A 15968-nucleotide genomic window follows, 5' to 3' on the forward strand; every position below is an offset into this window, starting at 1 on the left:
CATCACATGAGGTATTGAAGAGCATACATAGCATCTCTCATTTGACCTCTCCCTCCCCACATTGTGCATGTCGTTTGACCACGTGTTATCCAATTCATGGTGGTCGATCCAGAATAATGTTTTGGTAATCACTTCTGATTAATAATCATATTCCCTATCTACGAGATGCACCACCACTGACCCTATGTGTCTCTGGCCAGTCTCTGATCTATCGTCGATGAGCCATCAACGAAAAGGACCCACTACTCCTCCAGTGGGTTCTCCTGTGCAGTGGTCAAAGTGTACAAAAATAAGTAGTGGACCTAACCTCCCTACTGGTCTGCCCCAGCTCCACACAAAAACCCCATCACCATGCCCACTCAAACGCACAATACACCCCCTAAACACATGCGCCTGGTGTTTAAGGGAATGTTCAGTACAGTGCACTGAAAGTGCAAGTTCCAACTTCGTCCTACACTTTTATTTTAAAATGAAAACATTCTGGAATGGTTTATTTTTAAAATAAAAGTATAGGAACAGTAAACTTAATTAGAGGAGCACTGCTCCAAACCGCTCCTGCCGACTTCAACCACTGCTCCTGTGCCCGCTCTAAATTGTTCTTTTGGGCTTTCATACATCAAGCAATCACCTCCTCCCACTCGTCAACAGCTATAGCAATAAACATGGCAGGGTTCACTTTGTGGCATCTTACAATATGAAGGGATGGACTGGATAAAATGACTTCATAGGCATGGGCCTTTTGCGGGTTGATGTGGATTTAGATTGTTCCAATATTGCGAGCAGAGCTTGCTTTACATATAATGTAACTGAGCACCCCATAGTGATGGTTGAACTTTTCTCAACACAAAGGCAGATGCAGCCAATGCCTGTTCACAAGGGAATTGACCCTGGATCACAGAATTTAAATGACCACTGTAATATGCTAGGGGCTTGTACCGCAAAGATGATTGCTGAACCAATATGTCAGTCATTACCTGACCATTCTAATGTGAGAATAGATAAAATCCCTTTTTGTTACCAGAGGTTGTTAATACTGAGGCATGTCTCAAAGCATTTTTCAATTATGCAAAACATCCCTGTCCATGTGAGCGACCCATTCCTTGTCTGTGCTTCTTTTAGCCCCTGCAGGGGAGGTTTAGTGTAATTAGAATAGTGAAAAATCCAAGTTCTACAGTAGTTGCACAAACACAGGAATGTTTGCATCTCCTTACATGTATTAGACCGTGGTGCATTCTGTACTGCAACAGCTCTTTCCAGAGTTACTCTTTTCCCTGCAGATGATATCATTTGTCCCTAATACAAAACCTCCTTATAGCAAAATTGCATTTTCTCCTTCTCTACGTTGCACACTTTGTGTGCAAGCAATGGCAATAATGTTATGGAATCTGCTCTGCACATCTCATCCGTGGTGCTACATACCAGAAGATTATCTACATACTGAATGATAGTGCTTGGTACATGTATGTTGCCCAAATTCATGTGTGTTTCTCTGTTAAAAATATGCAAGGACTCACAGTATCCCTGTGGGAGACTGGTGTGCTGAAATCAATGCATGCAGAACATAATCACGGCAAGGTATTGGAAATCTGGGTGTAAGGTTGCAAAGAATTGTGGCAGAGTTTGGTACAAGTGGGATTCTGCCTCCCCTATGCTATTTAATAGGTGTAAATATTGTATGAGTCTCCAACTTGCCCCCTTTGCTTTTTTCACAATGTATATCGCTGTGTTACATGGGGACTCTGAGGGTGTTATAATGCCCTGCCGCCACAGCATAACAATTGTATCATGTATTCCCTCATCTGCTTCTCTTGACAGTGGGTACTGTTGCACTCTGGCTAACACTGCTCCTGGCTTTAGCTTAAAGTATACTGCTCCTACGCTCTTTAATAGCCCTACACCATGATGGTTATCCGTCCAACAAGTGCTTGGGACCTGTAACAGGTCATCTTGTAAATGTGCAGGCATGCTTTTAGCAAAAAGTACCTCCTATGCTGAATCATTATTTCACAGGGAACACACAAATCCAATGTAATCTTGCCGTCATTGTCAACATCTTCAAACAACTATCCATCCGACAACCCCCTCAATGGTTGAACAGGGTCCATACACAAAACTGTTTGCCACTCTCCTTCCTCTTCATCAGTCCCTATGAGCATTTCTTTTTGTAAACCTTAATCAGCACTCCCTCCAAATCTAGCGTGATAATAGTACCTGGGGCATGGTCTTGGGGCATGACTGGTCTAGACACAAATTCAGAGGGCACACTCCATGGCTTGCTTTGAACACCTGACACCCATCTCAACAACAATGTTACTCCAGGCATAAACAAATCTGGGTGCACGGGTACCCCCTTAGTAACACCATCACTGAACAATGCTTGTGTTATCACCAGGACCCTGGTATAACAAATTCCTGAGGTTGAACACACTACCCCTTCCTCTGAAAATGAAATGGTCATATTCAGTTTGCTTAACAAATCTCTTCCCAACAGGTTTACTCGTTTTGCCTTTGAGAACAATAGTACCTCTTGATTACATATCTTGATGGGTATATCTTCTGTGAATGGAACCAAATATATTTCCCAGGAGAATCCCTGTGTGTTTTTTACTTAACCTGCTCAGGGGAATGCACCTTTCCTTTATGCATGCATTTGTTGCACCTGTTTCAACCATACAAATGAATTATTTGTTGCCAAGTGCCACACCTACCAGGGGTTCCTCTTCTGGGTCGGCATTGACTGACAGCACTGGGAATGTCAGGGCTCTCTCTAGGGTGGCCTAATCAGGATATGTATCTGAACCTGGGAATACAAAAGGGTTGCCGCCCACCACACATGCCCCTATATATGATGTCACTGTGCGGTTAGGCAAAGCATTTTTGTCCCAAACCTGTAGGGCTGTCTGTTTTATCTGCTGCTGCGAATACACTTGTGCATTATTGGGTGCTGGTGCATCTGGCCCAACCCCCTGCTCAGAGGCAAATGGGAAGCAGGTGCAAGTGAATATAGGTCACCTTGCCTAAGCCCCACCCACCTGGTGCCTTCCTGGTTGCCGCTCTTTAAACCCACTTAGCAAGGCCCACACCTCTGGTACCTTCCTGGTTGCCGCTCTTTTTCCCTACTTAAGGAGCCCTCAAGCCTCTTTTACTTTGCAGATGGGGAGCAGGTGCAAGTGGATGTAGGTCACCTGGCCTAAGCGCCACCCACCTTCTTAGACCTGCCTCTTCCTTCATGCTCTTAAATCTTAGATCAAGGGCATCCGAATGAAAGGGCAGCCAAAGAAAAGGGCAATTCCTGTTTGGACCTGTTCGGAGTGGGAGGACCCAAATCCCGACCCCCTGCTCAGACAGCAGGTATGCATGCACCAACATGTGTTTACTTCCTCTGTCCCCACAGGCAATCCCCACCCCCTCTGGTCCTCCCGGTGATGTTCCCTTGTGCCCCCGCCCCTTCTCGCACACAAGTGTTGCCTGTTTTGCTTGATTCTTTAACCCTACTCCCCCTCCCCCTTCTCCAGCCTACTTCTGCAGGAGTCTGTCCTAATACATGCTGGATTCACCATCACCATCTTGTGGCCAATGCTGGATTTGACTTTTATGGACTTTATTGATTCACAGTGCCTCACCCTTTCTCAACTCTCATGCTGGACTTCCTTTGCATCTTGTACTCAATGTGGCCCTGAATCATGATGTTCCCATCTTCATCTTGTATCCTGGCTTGCAACATGATGTGTTACTACTGACCTCTGCAATTGTATTCGCTCTCCCCTCTTGCTTCTCCACTCTTTTTAACTGCTTACTCTCTGTTCTCTCCTCCTCTCCCTTTCTCCCTTTTCCTATCTCCTCCCCTCCCTTTCTACTATGCACTTACTCTATCAGAATTGTCCCTGGACCTAGTATGATAGCAACCTTGTTTGTCTCCCCCCTCACTTGTTTTGCCCCCTGTCCCCCTCCAGCACTATTTGAAATGTCGTCAGGCCTAGTACGATAGTCGCGTGTTTTGTCCCCCCCCTTTCTGCACCCCTCTCCCTCACCTTTTCTTTTTCTCCGGCTCTACCAGAAATGTTGTCAGGCCTAGTACGGTAGTCGCCTGTCTGTTTCCATTTCCTTCCCACGCTCTCCCTCCTTTCCTTATCTATGTTTTAGCTCTTGCACTATCTGAAATGTCATCAGACCGAGTATGATAGTTAATTTCACATCCTTACTTTTAATGGCCTTTAAGAATGTCATTGTATTTTCCCTTGTTCCCTCCCTTGCCTTCAAGCGCTTTGAAACACATTGTGTATAGGCACTATATAAATAAACTATCACATCATATCATATCTGCTGGGGTACGGGTGCTTGATTTTGATACTGGGGCTGTTGTAAATGCTTGGGTGCCTGTGCTGGCATCACGCCATATGGAACGCTTGGAGTCATCATTCCATACAGCTACTGATATGTAACTGGCGCAGCCAGGACACTAGGATGTGCTCTGGGATTATATGCGTAAGCTTACCTGATCCTGCATACTATCGCAAAATTACCTGTCTTCCCACATGCCCAACATCGTCCTGAGCCACCAAATCTTGGCCCCACCCTGCCAAATCCTCCTCCTCTACCTCCCCAGCTCCCTTGAAACCCTCCTCTTCCCTGCGGATAACCTCCTGGGTAACCTCTCTGGTAAACACCATGGTATCCACCCTTAGTATCCCCATTGAGGCAAATCCGATTCCATTCCCGCTTGTACAAGAACTGTTCTCTGTTCCACCTGTTGTTTGGGGGTCCCCGTAATCACTGTTCCTTCTATACTTAGTTTTGCAAATTTCTTTTGTATTAACTTCACCACTGCCTTCTGCGTGTTATCTGCTACTTTCTTTTCCTTCCCATGTCGCCTTTTACAATGATACTCTATAATAGCTTGAATCACTGCCCATCCCTTGGCCTCAATCCCTACTAACGTATCCAAGTCTTCAGCATGTGGCAAATATATTGCTATTGTTTTATCCCAGGATTCCCCTTTCTCAGCCCTCCACATCTCCTGAATCTGCAATATGTACTGTGCTGGATCTTTGACTTCCTTCATAGTGTATTCCATTATTGATTGTATGTCCGGTGTGTCAGGGTATGCTGTTCTTAATGCAGCCCACACTCTAGCCCGCCAATCATTAATGTGTGCCCCATCATGATTGTCATCACCCATCTGTACCCCTGAATATCCTGCCTTCTTCCAAATCCCATCTGCTTGGTACCCCAATACTGGGGCAAACAAGATTTTCATATCTCCAACCACCAATGTAATGCCGCCAGTCCTTTTCTCAAATGCATATGTCCACTTGCCCACACCTGAAGCGAGTGAGGGCAGCGCCTTAATCAAATTGTTTCTATACATTTGTGGACAGGGCACATACTGTGTGCTCTGCCAGGGCCTTTATGTAACAACAGAAACTGTGTTCCCACCTACTTTGGTGGTAACTTCTTCCCCCATCACTTCCCTTTTGCAACTGCCATACGACCTGGTCACACTCTTAATCAGGGCTCCCACAACATCTCTACTCTCTGTGTCACTCTAGGAGGCACCTTTTCTCTCTGCTCCTCTTCTGACCCCCATTTCTCCTCCTCCTCTGCTACTCCTGAATCAACTTCTGATCAAATGGATTCATAATCTAAACTATCTGCTTGTGGTCGCCCTATACCCTTCATCATTGCCAATGTCATCCCTCGTTTTAACATGTACATCTCCAATTGCAGTGCTGTGAATTCTAAATAGAATATCACCCGCTCTCCATTTGTCAGTACCTATCATTGCTCCTCACCCTTCTCCCCTCTTCTGCGTTACTCACGCAAGCTCTGCGTCTGTCCTTCGAAGTGTATTTCTAAATCTCTTTGTGCCCTAATTTCTGTTTCCATCATTAATGGGTTACGCGTGGCACTTGCTGTTAAGTGCTGTGTTAAGGGCTGTGGGAAATGTTCATAAATTGCAGGGGCTTGCTGTCATGGGGCAGCATGGGGCTCATACTCAGGTTTGTATATCCTGCAGCTGCTTGCATGGGATAACACCCTTTTGGGGGTGGCATGGCTGCTGGGTTTATAGGTACTACAGGTGGTGTGGGGTTTTCACAGGGCACGGGTGGCACACTAGGTATGGAAGTGACACAAGGTGCTTGTATTACTACTTCTCCCCTCCTTGAATACTTTAGGACATCTTCCAAATCATCTACCATTCTCCAAAGTTCAAAAATGCCCTTTCAACCTATTGACCTTATATTTCACCAGCAAATATGTATACATATGACCCAGGACCTATTATGTGTTCTTTCTTCGCGCTATTGCTTATACATCCCCCCTCTTGTATAGACACCCCACTCATTGTGCTATTTCATTATTTTTTCCTGGTACAGCGGAAGTACAGTACATATATAAGGGGTGTTAGGGAACTCATGTTGTATCCGGGCCTAACCTCACAGCACTAATTCACCTCTGAAACACTGTTCCTGCGGTATCAATCCCCTTCCTCCTCCCACTAATATCCATCCTTCTCATTGCCCCTTCTGTCATCACCCCCTCACACCACTCACTAATATCCCACATAACTCTTGTCACAATACAACAAACACTACTTCACACCACAATTCAATAACACCTTAAACCGCAAGTCAATAAAAACGCAAATATATACATAATGCTTTTGAACCTTCCTCAATCTCCACCTTGAGACAAGGATGTTTATCTCCTTACGACCCCTTCTGCCAGGGCAAATGGATCCCAGGTCGGCAATATATACGGAACCTACACAACACAAAATCACACTTATTTACAAAAGGTGTCGACCCTTCCTCTTTCCCCTTCCCTTGGGAAGAGTGAATTTACCTCCTCACACTCCCTTGTGCCGAGTTGAGGGTTCCCAGGTCCTCCACATAATAGACCTCACCTTTTATTTAATTCTGCAGTTCTTTCTTCCCTCCAAAATCAGAGAGATTCCCGTTTACACTCTCTTCATCCTTTACCTCATAATATATACTTGATGTCACCTTTTAAAAAACCCACTATATATTACCATATACGCTTTGGACACTCCATCCATTTGCCACCAAATCACTCTCCCCTTATTGTTATCTACCGCAAAAATTCAATTACATCTATGCGTTCTCTCAAGCTCCTTCGGTATGGGGTCCAGTCAACAACCTGCACACTCTAAAAGAGTAGACAGGGCTTCTGGCAAAACAGCGCCTGTGAACCTCTCTTCAAGTCATCCAGGGGGGACTGGTCGCTGTAGATGGGCCTCCCACTCTAGATGTGTGGCTGGGACACCTCAATCTCACAGAGAGTTTGGGATCACATCAGTGTCACCACATTCAAAGGATGGCAGCCCAAAAACCAGAGAATAAAAACAATCCAAACAATCAAAATAATCACTGCACCTCTTTGCAAGGGAAAACAAGGTTTATTACATTGAAACAGGGTGTCAGGTGGTCCCATAGAACCAAACTGACATGGAGCTCATATTATCGCAAAAACATTAAACCTTTTATAGAGGAAAAAATAAAAATTAACAATATTATGCATAATAATAAGTACAACATTTATTTATTGGGTATTTATAATGCACCTATACACATAATCCCACCACCCTTATTGGCAACCACCTATAGAACATGCTAATGCCCCCTAATGTCCCTTGATGATTGGTCACGACTACACCACCCCATCCCTTAAGACCCATAATCTCCCAAGATCGTTACTGTCAAACCCATGTATGTGATTGGTGGGTTCTTGTTCCAGATGCAATCAAAGTACCTTGACAAGGTCAACCCTACTTTTGACGAGACAATAGGCTTCCTCATTAACCCAGAGTCCAGGGCGCACCCAAGCTGCACCCTCAAACGTGTACTGAATTTATTGGCATCGCCTCTGCTCCTCTTGTTCCGAATCACAAGATGTTCCAGACACGGTTACTCCCATTTCTCCTCCCGACCCCAGGTGCCCAGGGATGACGCGACCAATAATAATATTGTACCGTGTGTACCGTGTAATACATATGGGGTGTCCAGCCCGGGATGAGGGCAGTAGGGTTCTAAATCTTTGTCTCATTGAAAATACAAAGCCTTGTGCCCTTTCCACATGAATTTGTCCTTAAAAGGGTGCAGCCCTTTCCTGCTCTTTTAGCAACTAACATTCCATTCTCATCACATCCATGCCTTGGCACTGGATACAATGAATGCTTATCTGCATACCATGGGTGCCTCTGAACTTGGCTTCTTTCCTGGGGAACGGAAAGGGATTTATTTTTGGAACTGAACTAATAAAGCTGCAGCTCGACAGCAATGCCTGCATTCTCATTTTTTCATCGTGTGCTAGTCCTTAACATTCGAAATGGCATTACTCCTGTCACTTTTACCACACTGACCTTGCTTCTACCACATAACCTTACTGACTCCATCTTCCACGTGGGTCTGTTCTACCCCCGTTTGCACATCAATACATACGAATAATACAACAACTAAACACCAGGCCTATAATGCTGCCCTATTTATAACCTTTGCAACCGCAATATTAATACATGTGTTGCTCTTTCTGTGTTGCTATATGTGGGTATCTAAATCTATTAGACCTAACTTAGACAATGCATCCAAAGTCTGTGACACACCCTTCCCTCCGGTCCCATGAGGTTGCTTTCTAATAGGTTTTCCTTAACCTGAACCCTTTTGCCCGGCTGAGACGCTGTACATGCATTCCAACATTGGCTCGCCCCTGAGTACAAGATGGGAGACAAAGCATGACTAAACATAACACATGTACACTTGAAGAGGTCTTGTAAATTCCACCACAAAATACATTGGGCCTCATTACGACCCAGGCGGTAAGTTACCGCCTGGGTCGTACCTTTACCTTTACCACTACGTTTACGCCATGGTGGTTGGCGGACTTACCGCCCCATTCTGAGGCGAGTGGGGCGGTAAGTCCCCATTAACCCATTTACCCTTCCCCATTCCCATTTTTGCCCCATAGGGCATAATGGGAGTGGGGAAGGCGTTAATTACGCCACCGTAAATTACGGTGGCGTAATTAACAACAAGGTCCCTTAGCGCCATGGATTTTAATACCTGCTAAAAGCAGGTGTTAAAACCTCCATGGCGCTAAGGGACCTCGGAATCAGGCGGTAAGGGTCGGCGCTGTTTACGCCGCCGTAAACCCCTTACCGCCTGGGTCCTAATGAGGCCCATAGACCCTTATCCACTGTAGTGGGTTCATCTGCAATTTGTGTGGCATGAACTGACAGAATCCAGATCCATCTGATGTTGCATGTTTCTCAAACCAAACCGGTACTTCCTGATGTAAAACTACCAACGGACTCATCAGGACCCTTTGAGGTAGATAATTAGATAAAGTGATATTATACTCCAAAATAATCCAAAAACACCTTTGAAGCATTCTGTTGTATCTTGCGATGTAATAAAGCAATATTCTTTTGCAACCAAAAAAGGAATAGTGTCTCCTCAGAGGTGTAGACAGCGTAGGGCCTGAGCATGACAGGCCCCCCCCAAATCTGTAAATGCCCACTCAGCATAGGTGTGTGGGCATTTACAGATGTCAATGTTACTGCGGTGGGCCCACCTACATTAGCTTCAGGCCCCCCTTGTTAGACAATCCAGGCAACGCCCCAACGTCCCCTCATTTTCAAAGTTAGAAAATTAAAGATTAACCATCCCATTGCTAGGCAACAGATATTAACCAGTGATAATGTTCAGTCAAATTGGACCCTTAATACTTCAATTAAAATGTTACTGAAAGCAATGGGATGTGTTGACATTTGGACTTGGGCAGACTTCCTGGATGAGATTCACAAAAATGTTTTACCGCTTCTGTATGACCTGAGCTAACCCAAATAGATACAGCAACCGCATTAAGGGGTTAGACTGATTCCCAAAAGTGCATGTGCCTGCACATGACAGATTCACTTTAAATTAACTTTTCTTTGTCACCCCACCCACACACTGTGGCAGAGGGCAGACCGTGGGCGAACATGCCATATGTTAAAGATCATCCAGATTGATAACAAAATGCTTTCCCTGTAGCTCTTTCCCCTGTCTCTGGTCTCCCCTCTCAGAAGTCAAATGCAGATTAAAGCTTGATGGTATCAGCAATCTTTTCAGCCCCATGGTTGCATTTTTGTGTCTCTCAAAGAAATGTCCATGGTTTGCATTAATGTTTTCATTCATTTTTTACCTTCCCATTTCCGATAAAGAGGTGAGATTCGAAGATAGGTTTTGCACAGGGAGGTCATTACACCAAAATGCCAGGGTAGTAGAAGTGCGATCACACAACCCTTGACCATCTGACGACATCACAGGAAGTGATGGCATTGGACCCCATCCCCATGTGACATCACAGGAAGTGATGTCATTTGAACCTACCCCAACTTGAGATCACAGGAAGTGGCACCATAAAGCACCACCCATCAGTACACCAAGAAATAAATGGTTACCATAACACTTTAATGTGACATATATTTCACACAAGAATGGATCATCAAATGTAGCAGTCTGTCAAGGCCTATGCTACCACAGGAAGTGTATGAACCCAAATCCCATCTTTATGTGGATCTGCACTGCCATTTCAACATGATTACAGAGCAAAATCACATTCTGGGGGACAGGGGCGAATAAGTGGGTATAGGGATAGGGGAAAGCCAGGATAGAAGGGGAGAGGGAGAATAGTTCACCAGAGAACATTTGTTCTTATAATCAATGGCATCCACAGTCTTCAATGATTTTGGCACTTTACATTCAAAAAGTTACCTTCAGGATTACCTCTCAGTAGGATGTGCTGTTTTGTACTGTTTGCAGTTGTTTCATGGACTTCATTATTCCTGCACAAAACATCCAGACGTCTCCGATATTCATCTCCTTCAGAACCTGCATCTATGTTTAAAGTGGGTTTCATTAGTTCATTGATTAAATAGTGCTACCTGTTTCATGTACACATCCTACCATACAAGGGCTGCAGAGAATTCATGTTTTAAAAAACTGGATTACCAACATTGTAAACCTGTTATTCCACTTATGGAGGGCTTCTGCATTGCCATTCTAGTGCTGCATGCTAACTCAAAATCTGAAAAGTAGAGTACTTGGAGTGCTCTGCCTGCAAACCTGCCAAGCACACGTTTGCAGGATATATAGGCATTATACTCACATACTCACAACATCCAACAAACCATACAAAGCAGACCGTCTGATCTGACCATGACCCCAACCTACACCCGGGAGGAGCACCCAAACAAACTACGAAGCTTTCCAGAAATATCAGTGGAGACATTCGTCAAACTGGTGAATGAAAGCAATAACTCAGGGTCCCCCGATGACCCCTGCCCACCAGACATATACAAATTGATCCTCAAACAAGGAATGCCCATGGTATATCACAGGAACGTCCTCAACCATTCCATCGCAACTGGGAAAGTGCCACAAGCCTTACTGCATACATCAGGCCACTACTCAAAGATACAGCGGGAAACGTAGAGGACCTCTCTAACTACAAACCCATCTCCAATATCCCGTATACAGCCAAGCTGCTCGAAACTTACATATACAAAACAACCCAAGAGTTTTAAGAAGAGCACGGCCTACTAGACCAGGCACAAGTTGGCTTCAGACCATTGGGAGGAACGGAATCAGCTCTACTTTCAATATGGGACAATCTAAAAATCAACGCAGACTCGGACAACAGCACTGCCTTGATACTCCTAGACCTATCGGCAGCATTTGACACAGTCGACCATGACACTCTCATAACGAGATTAGAAGGACTTGGAATAACAGACACCGCCCTACTATGGATCAAATCTTTCCTAACAAACAGAACGGAAACCGTATGGATGAAACCCTTCCAATCCAGCCTGAGAGATTCCACCTGTGGAGTACCACAAGGATCATCCTTCTCCCTGCTACTATTCAACAAATACCTGTATCTACTAATCAGAATCATCAAAAGCCACGGCCTCACCTGCTACAACTACGCTGATGATACACAAATAATCTTCAAAATACAAGACAACCTGGAAAGAAACTCAACGCTAGAAAACAGCCTCCGCGATGTATTCTTCTGGATGAAATCTAACTCCCTCAAAATCAACCCAGGCAAAACTGAAATAATGATCGTCACAAAAAATGGAGGAGAAAACCAATTCATCCCTTGGCCAAGGGAACTCGGGACAACCCCATCACCCTCACAGATTGTAAAAAACCTCGGGGTTCTGATGGACAGTAATCTCACGCTAGAGCCACAAGTAAACGCTCTCCTCAAGAAATGCTTCTTCCTCCTGCGAGCGGCAAAGAGAATCTTACCGTTTCTATCGTTCACCAACAAAACAACCACCATTGTCGCCCTCGTCATGTCAAAAATAGACTACGCCAATAGCCTATACCTAGGCATGCTTGAACGACCCCTAAAAAAACTACAACGCATTCAAAACGCTACAGTCAGACTACTTCTGAAACTACTCCGAAGAGAGCACACCACACCAGCGCTGAAAACACTACATTGGCTACCAATAAAACAACAAATAAAATTCAAAACAATGTGCATTACACACAGAGCAGTACACAACGAAGGCGCTGAGTTCCTAAGAGACAAATTGCACCTACATCAACTGACAAGAACGCTCATATCAAGCATGGACATCGCCTGGAACCGAAGCCCTACAACAAAAGAAAACTAGGAAGATCCTCCTTCTCTCAGCTAGCCCCGAAAACCTGGAATGACCTTCCAAAGTACATACGTAACACAAGAAACCACCTATTATTCAGGAAATTACTCAAAACATGGCTCTTCACGTCATAACTAGAAAGACTGGCCACAGGGGCACCGAGATAACTAAAAACATCAATGAGCGTAGAGCGACCACGATACACACTGATCAATCAATGGGAAAAGCTGAGGTAAATATACCACAACATACCAAAGACAGTCGCAATACGACCAAAGATAGCAAACACAGCAAACTAAGACAAATGGCCTCATTACACGGATGGTGGTAAGGATTTACAAGGTACCGGTAAAATACCGGTACCGGTAAATCCTTACCGCCTTACTACGAGGTCCCTTTGCGGGTTGGGGGATTTAATGCCTGCTTTTTGCAGGCGTTAAAAACAAACCCGCAAAGGGACCCAGGGATCTAATTACGGTACCGCAATTTGCAGTACCGTAATTAGCGCCTTCCCAATTCCCATTGAGCCGTATGGGCCAAAAATGGGAATGGGAAAGGGCAATGGTGGAAGGGGCAATTACCACCCCGCCAACCTTGGAATGGGGCGGTAATTCCCCTTTCCGCCAAGGCGGTGCCGGTATTTTGCCGGCATGAACCATGGCGCTAATAGCGCCATGGTTCTCCGCCATCCGTGTAATGAGGCCCACAGACTAGAACGAACCATCAAGAGGTCCATGACCTTAACTATTACCTTCCCCAACAGCCCTAAGGACAAAACATAGAGAGGGAAAGGAAGCACTGCACCAACCATGGGCCCCAATGCAATGGGTGAGAAACAGAATGTTTCATCACTACACACGGTCCACCAATACAAAGCAGGAAACAATGCCCCACCACACAAACTACAACTAAACAACAGTCCCGAGGATGTTCACCCCACGGAAACCAAAGAACCAGTCAGGATAGAAGAATACGAATGTCTGAATACACAAGCTCACCAAGACAGATCCACTAGGACAACACATCAACACAACCCCGACCCTGAACCATTCAAAGCCTCAACCGACCAAGGTCACACTAGATCACCTGAGAATAGATATCACCCACTTGGTCCCACACCTGAAGATCAGGTTCAGACGCACCCACCAATCCAAACCACACTCAATAGGATGCAGTTGGATCAGCGCAACTCCACCAAAGCGAGTCGGCCCATGAGGAACCTGCAATATCTCAACCAACAGGTATACAACTCTAACGGAACCATAAGTACCTAAATCAGGATACTGATCCCACTAACCCAATCCTCAATCTTCTGCATATTTAAACCCACACAAAACCACACAACCATCTCCCCGCAATCCTCACGCACTTTACCACACGGCACCAACAACACATAAACTTCACCAACAGCACTCAAGCCTTCGCCCGATCCGATACTAGCACCAAAGCCCAGCACTCAGTGTATACCGGGCTGAAGCTGCCAACAGCACACCACTTCTCCCACTCTCCTTCTCCCCTCTTCCCGACTAACCCTACCCACCCTTCCTATTTACAGATCCGCCAGAGCACCTGGGGACCAATTCCATTGGTGACGGTGCGCTATACAAGTACTGCTAACATAACATAACATAACATATGGAAAACAGAGATCAAGACTCCATCTTCTTCCTTGTACTAGCATGAGGCTTCTGGTGTAACACTTGTTCTTGGGTGATTTTCGGCAGACTAGTTCAAAAAGTGTTAGAGATGTACACTGTTTTAATGGATGATGCCAACTACAGTGCCGAAAGCCTCATGGCTCATGTTCAGATACTTTACGCAAAAATTCCTGGCTGCATTTTGCATCACTCCCACACTCACCAACACCATTTCTATGCCTAGGATTCTGATTTGATTTTAATTATTATATAGCACTAAATCACCCAAGAACATCAAAGCGCTTTGTTTGTTCCTTCTGTTCCTAACATGTTCATTATCCTCTGCACCCCGTACCTCTCGATAGAGGCACACATTCCAACAAGTTGCACTATTGTATAGATTTTTGGGTAATGCCAAAAAGTTGCTCTTCCTTCAGTGTTCTAATCATAAGACTTAAAATGTGGTTTCTTACCAGCTTGAGCAGAACAATGGCTTGACAGACTTGTCCGGTGCTGCTGTTTCATTGGCAAAAGGGTTGGGCTGTGGAACAACTGATGCATGCCTTTCTTCATGTAAGGCTAAGATTCGGGCTGGAAGGCAGGTTGTTGTTTAGGTGACCGGAAATCACAGAGGAGGGCTGTCAGTGTTCAATGGCAACAGATCAAGACACAGACCTCTGGTAGTGGAGCTGCAGGTGTTTGGCAGATTAGAGAATGCCAGTGTATGCCAGGTGTTGTTTTGATGTCATAGAACACTGGCTGTGATGCTAATGGTGCCTGGCTGGTTTTACAGAAAACACTGACTGGGTGTGTCTCATCATTAATTGGTTGACTACCAATCAAGAAGCTGCTGGCAGCATGGCAGATGCTCTTTTGATATGATATGATGATATGATATGATATGATGTTATATGGTATGGCATTTATAACTTGCCTATACCCAAGTGTTTCAAGGCGCAACGAGGCCAGGGAGGGGAACAAAGGGAGAACGGACAGTGATCCTATTAGGCGAGGTATCATTCAGATAGCGCAAGTGCGTGGGAAGGGGCAGAGTCAGTACATGGCAAAAGATGATAACACTAAAAGTAAGTAGCGGCCAGCATGTGGCAAGTGAATGGGTAAGTGCATGGGTAAGTGCAGACATCAGGTGTCAAGGGCTGGGAGGGGGACTGTAGGGATACAGAAACAGTCCCCAAGTGCGGGGGTTGCCAGGTGGGCAGTGCAGGTGTGAGACACTGGTGGGGGAGGGACCTGGTGCTGAGATCAGAGGGTGTCCAGGTAGCCAGTGCAATTTCAGTTACAGCTAGGAGGTCAGCAGAGGAGAGGAGGAGAAAAAGCAGAAGTAAAGAGAAAGGTTTTGAGGTGCTTCCGTAACCAGAGATGGTGCTTCTCAAGTTTAAGGGAGGCAGGGAGGCTGTTCCAGAGGTAGGCACCAGCCGAGAAAAGAGATCTACCACCAACTCGTTTTTTGGAGAAGCGACTGACCCTGAGGGAGTTGGAGGCGGATGAGCGAAGAGCTTGAGAAGGAAGATATTTAGGAAGAGAGAATTGAAGGTATTGAAGCCCCATGCCCCAGAAGGCCTTGTGGACGATACAGATGGTTTTGAACTTAATCTTCGCAGTCACTGGGAGCCAGTGCAGAGATTTCA

Source organism: Ambystoma mexicanum, chromosome 6p (assembly GCF_040938575.1).
Source record: "Ambystoma mexicanum isolate Mex_15411 chromosome 6p, UKY_AmexF1_1, whole genome shotgun sequence".
NCBI lineage: Eukaryota > Metazoa > Chordata > Amphibia > Caudata > Ambystomatidae > Ambystoma > Ambystoma mexicanum.